The sequence below is a fragment of the Mus musculus genome, chromosome 9 (genome assembly GCF_000001635.26).
Source record: "Mus musculus strain C57BL/6J chromosome 9, GRCm38.p6 C57BL/6J".
In the NCBI taxonomy this organism is placed as follows: Eukaryota; Metazoa; Chordata; class Mammalia; order Rodentia; family Muridae; genus Mus; species Mus musculus.
Window position 1 is genome coordinate 43280071 of NC_000075.6, and position 5467 is coordinate 43285537.

Genomic DNA, 5467 nt, shown 5'->3' on the forward strand with positions numbered 1-5467 from the left:
GCTCTAAAGGATGAATTTATTTTCTACCTGCTAATCCCTTCCTCACTACCATGATGGACAGTCAGTCTCCTACCGTTATCAGCATCACCAACATCAGGACCACTATCCCCACCACCACCACCACCACCATCATCACTGCCATTACCACCACACCTGTTAAACAAACCCCAAAGGACTTCACAATGATACAAGCAAACTTCTAGTTTAAGTTTTACGTGGGGTCTAGGGCAGGAAGATTACAAATTCAAGGGTAGCCTGAACTGTAATACTAAGAACCTATCTCAAAATAAAACTAAGACAATAAAATTATTTTTTTCTTTTTCTTTTCTTTTCTTTTCTTTTCTTTTCTTTTCTTTTCTTTTCCTTCTTTTTTCCTTCCTTCCTCTCTCTCTCTCTCTCTCTCTCTCTCTCTCTCTCTCTCTCTCTCTCTCTCTTTCTCTCTCTCTTTCTTTCTTTTGAGACCCATGTGTACCTGAGACTGGCCTGGCCCAATTCACTATGCAGATCACATTGGCCTCTAATTCACAGCGATCCTCCTGCCCCAGCCTTCCATGCACTGGGATTACATACATGCAACACAACTCCTGGCATTACAAACATCCTCGTTTGTAATGATGGAATCGTACAACGCGGAGCTGTTCCTGCTTCTGTGCAAGCTTTGAGTGCACTTAGATCATTGTCCCCAAGAGCATTAGTGTGGAGGGTGTCAGCCCCTGTGGCATGGGGCAGGCCCAAGATTTGCTAATTCGTTGCAATGAAATCCTGCACAGAGGCACAGGCAGCGGGGCTGACCCCTTTGCCCTGTCTGAACCTGTTCTGAGCCCTGCCCTTGGCTTCCCCCTGCCTCCCTGGGGTCCTCTTGGCTTCTAAAGCAAGGACGGCTGAGGAGGGGAAACGATTGTTCCTTGAACTCCCCCACCTCTCTTGACTCATCAAAGTAGGGGTATCCGGCTTCCAGAATGAGTGGGGGCGGAACGAGATGGAGAGAGCCACTCTGTAGGCTGGGAAAGATGCAGAGCCCTCATTAGCGTCTGACACCTCTAATAAAAGCCGCATATTCCCCAAAAGCGATTTTTGAAAATCCTCTACTCTTTGAAGCTTGGTCTTAAATAGCCACTCCTTCCATGAATCTAATGGGAAACCAAGCCCCTGGGCGAGCTCACAAAGGCTCTACCTAGAGCACCTCCTCTGTCCGAGCATCTGAGGTTCTCCCATGGGGACCCTTGATGCTTCTTGTGGCTGGGCATGAAAGGGAGTCCTTGGTCCCCACAGAATGGAGGAGAGCCATCTCCAGGGGCTATGGCTGGAGTGGAAACAGACAGGCCGGAGTGGTCAGAGCTGGGAGAAGATTTGGAACTTGGAAAGTGGATGGGGCTGAGACATGTGGTTGAACCCCCAAAATTATTTTTCATGGTTATTCTCTTCTCCTTTCTCCTCTCCCCCTTCTTCTCTTACCTGGTTAAAAGAAGTAGTATATATAAGAATATAATGAAAAAATAAGCCCCCTTTACTTTAGAACACCCATCTCTCAAGCAGAGGCTATAGTATATCCGAATCATTTACATTTTTGTTCGTTTGTTTGCTTGCTTGGTTTTTTTTTTTTTTTTTTGGTTTTGTTTTGTTTTGTTTTTCTGAACCAGGCTTGGTGGTACTCATCTGTAATCTCGGAACTCAGAAAGCTGAGGTAGGAGGATTGCTAGGAGTTTGAGGCTAGCCTGGGCTAATTAGCAAGAAGTCCTGGCCTCAAGTAAGTAAGCAAGCAAACACAAAGCTATGCATGGTGGTATGTATCTGTCACCCTGGCACTTGAGAGGGGAGGCAGCAGGGCCAGAAGTTCAGGATCATCCTTGGCTTAGGTGGTCAAGCCTTGGCTAGTAGCTTTTAACAATACATATTAGAGATCTTTGTACAAGTCGACTTTGTTTAGTCACACATTTTATTTTTTATATGAGCATCTGATTAATTTCACCTTTTGCTATATATAAAGCACAGCCATGGTGATTTTTTTTTTTTGACCTCTCCTAAGGAAGGGCATTCTAGTCTATCTATAAAGATGAAGCTGAGGTGCCAGCTTTATGCACAGTCATCTGTGCAATTTCTGGAAACAGAATTGCTGCCACAGGGATATGCAGCCCAGGATTGATAGGCATTGCTTACTTACGTTGTCTTCCAACCAGCATGGACTCAGGGTGGGGACAGAGTTGTATGCCAACCTTGCAAGTCTGCTCCCCTGACCTCCAGCCCCCAACAAGAAGTGATGTAGCGCAGTGATGTGGCTAACTGCTTTGTGGAGTACCTGAGAATCGCTTCTACGGGGGCTTAGAGAGGACCATCCATCCTCCTAACGATGCAGAGGTGTTTGCTCAGCGATGTTCGGATGTTTGCTTTGGCTGAGTACTGCTTACATCTCTGAGCCAAGCTACTGGCCCACCCCGGGGAGCTCTATGGAGATCCTCCTCATGTACAGCCATGGTTTGGTCATTCGAAACACAATTTTAATTTTTCAAAGCCTTTCGCAATCTACCTTTCATTCCGTTTCAGCCTCGAGGGAGGCAGATTAGATATCTTTGGTCTGATGACGAAACCGAGATCCAGGAAGCTGTCTGATGGCGGACTGGGTGATGGTCTGGTTCAAGAGTAAGGAGTCTAGGGTTCAAATCCAGCACGGACTTCAGTTAACTCCACGACCTTGGGCCTGTGGGAAGTGCATAGTTAGGTGGATCACCAAACCCTCACCATAAAGGACACTATTTAATGTCTGTCCCAGATGCTGTAGTTAGGTTGGGGGCCAGATGGCACACGCCATGTTCAACTGGCTGGCTGCTTGTGATTTGATGGCCAGGTGTGGGTTGGCTGGCTCCAAGCTTGCTTCCATTATCCTGACATGGCTCTTGTAGAGAGAGCACACAGAGGCTTCTCTCCTTGGCGTGGCTTTGGTGGTGGAGGGGATCCTGTATTGCAGGCAGGGAGGCAGGGCTGTGGCTGAGGCTGATGGGGTTGGTCAGGTTTCTAGGGAAAGCGTCCTCTATTGTGGCCTTTGCAGAGGCACTGTAGGAAGCACCCCTCTCTCCTCTACATTCACAGTGGCTTCACACAGCCAGCCAGTCTCTCCAGTCAGGTCCTCCACACAGCTCTGGGAGCCAGCCTTCCTGGCCTCCTGCTCCAGTCCTGATCTGTTAGTAGCCAGCCTTCACCTACCCTGGCTCCCGACCTCCTTAACTGCAGAATCCCTGGCTCTTTCTTCTCTGTTAGCACCCTGGAATAGGTCGCACCTGGACTAGGAAGCAGGCAATTCCAAGGTCAAGTGTGGCTTTTTGGGAGAATGGCTGTGCTCATGTGACCTCTGCTGACTTCAGAGTGGCTTTGGAAAAGCTTATCAACCTAGCTTCAGTGTCCGCACCTTGGCAATCAACATTTCTATTGCAATAAAGGACTTCCAGAATGGTTCCTATTTACATAGGCTTGTGGAATCTCTCATTATACCTCTTCTGATGACCATCACAGAGGGGCTTCTAAGAACATGTGAGATACGGGGAACTAGAAGCCAGCAGTCATGATGCCAGACTGAGAGGGGTCCCAGAGCAAGGCCTGAGCCTGTCTCCAAGCTGACAAAGGCTCGCAGAGGACCTAGAGTCTCCTTAGGCTTTTTTCCTTTCTTCTTCCTTTTCCATCATCCCCTCCTCATTTGGACACAAGGTCTCATGTAGTCCAGACTGAGTAGTAAGAGTCTCCATCTCTTACTGCCCTTGTCTCTACCTCCACATTCTGAATTACAGGTCTGCACCTTGGCTTTAAGCTCTTTCTCTCTCTCTTATTTTTGTGAAACAGGGTCTTCCTATGTAGTTATGGCTGGTCTCGAACTCAGCAATCCACCTGCCTTAGCCTCCCATGTACTGGGATTACAGGTCTGAACTATCATACCTAGTTGCTTCTCTTCTCTCTCTTTCCTTTCCTCTTCTCTTGCCATGACCCCTTGCTTCTCTTCATCATTATCATTGTTGTGATTATTATTATTCCCCTCAATGTTTTGGCTCAGGGTCTTGCTCTGCAGCCCCCGCTGATCTGGAACTATGTAACATTGGTTGGCCCCAAACTAATGGCGCGCTTCCACTGTTCGGTAGTGAGCACTTCATCTTGTTCTTTAGGCTTTTTCCCGCGGCTGGATGGGAGCTTTGACACTGGCCAGAGGCTTTCAATAGATCACAAAGATGGTGAGATCGAGAAAGGTCAGAGAGGAAGCCACCTAGGGCTTTAGGCTAGGGGCCTTTATGGGAAGCAAGACTTCTGTTCCAGGCCACCCAGCTGTCCTCAGGCCTTGCTGGAGAAAGAGTCTGACAAAGCAGACGTAGGCTGGAACCAGACCCAGCGCAGGGAGGAGTTGGCTGAGCCTGCCCTGGGAGGCTGGTTGAGCGGTGGTGTGGAGACACCCTGTGGTAAAAATGGGTACTACACTTTGGTTCACTGCAGGGCCTGGGAGCAAAGCCTTGCTGGTGTTAAAGGCAGAGCCCATTCACGCGCCACCAGCCCCTACAGGAGAGGAGCAATGGCCCAAGCTCAGCTACTGCCCACCTTCTAGTTGCACTTTCTAGAAGTCTTCCATTACCCCACAAAGCCTCAGTTTCTTCACCTGTGAAATGGGATGTACCAGCAGGTTGTGCCAGTCAAGGGGACAGATGCTTAGCCCAAGGTCTAGCATGGAACACCAGCCAAAGAAAGGCTGGCCATTGCTAGAAAGGGGACCGCTTTCCCAATGCCACATAGTTAGAAGGGAACTTACTGTGTTTTACTGGAAGCAGAGTTTGGACCCCAAGCCGATAATGGTTCGTAGGATGGAGAGAGTTATATACCATCTCAGGTGAGGCAAGAGAAAGTTGAATGGCCACATCTGTTTGTTTGTTTGTTTTTGGTTTTGTTTTGGCAAGCCTGCTCTGCAAACAGGAGAAGCAGATCTGTGTCACCTGGGATGATTTGGAATGACTGTGACCCTTCTATTCTTAAACAGGAGACAATGAGCTGTAGTGATCTCAGTGGCTTGGGCAACTCGAGTTAGAGCCATGGAGCTAGATGCTACCCCAGTCCTCTATTCCAGACTTAGCTAGGGTGTGACTGTTGTCTTCACTCTTTTGAGTCCCTTTGCCACCTGCCCAGCCCCTATAGGAGTGTCCTAAGGGACCTTGGCCCAGATATCTTCCCTTCCTCTCCCCTATGCACGCTTCTTCAAGGAGGAAATTGTTTGAGAAAAAGTCAGGTGTGGCCTTATGCATCTGTGGCTCTGATCATGTGCCCTAACTGTTTTCAGGGGAGCTGGCTCCACACCAGCCCTTGTTTTCTCCCTTCATCCTGAAGAGGAGCAGCCGGAGCCAAGAATGATCTGGGTAAATCAAGCAGCCACCGGCTGGGTGATTCAGGGCCCTGGGGGTGGGGTGGCCTCCTGCGCTGGGATCCTGCCCAGAAGCAGGGTGGGACC